Below are 262 nucleotides of genomic sequence, written 5' to 3'. Positions count from 1 at the left end.
GGAATAAATTCAACATAAAAAATAGCCAATGCTCATTATTCTAATATATAAAAAGCCAAGGGCCATCACAACCGAAACAACCGGACAGATGACTGAACAGCAGGCTGTGTGGGGCAACCAAGCCAGGGGAGTGCCATGAGGGGTGACCAGGCCGGCAAGGAGGGGGCCAGTTCAGGATGACCAGGCTGGCAGGGGGGAGCAGTAAGAAGCAACTAGGTTGGCAGGCAGGGGAGCAGGTAGGAGCCAGCAGTCCAGGCATGTG

The 262-nt window shown here is 53.8% G+C and overlaps 1 protein-coding gene across 7 annotated transcripts in view; it reads left to right on the top strand.

Annotated features, from left to right (window-relative positions):
• The window catches only part of CEP128 (centrosomal protein 128kDa), a 397,477-nt gene that overhangs the window by 169,634 nt on the left and 227,581 nt on the right, over positions 1 to 262 (top strand). The window lies entirely within an intron of this gene.

This window comes from Myotis davidii, unplaced genomic scaffold, assembly GCF_000327345.1.
Source record: "Myotis davidii unplaced genomic scaffold, ASM32734v1 scaffold309, whole genome shotgun sequence".
Taxonomy (NCBI): Eukaryota; Metazoa; Chordata; class Mammalia; order Chiroptera; family Vespertilionidae; genus Myotis; species Myotis davidii.
Note: the sequence above shows the minus strand (reverse complement) of the source record. Positions and strands in the feature narration are given on the sequence as shown.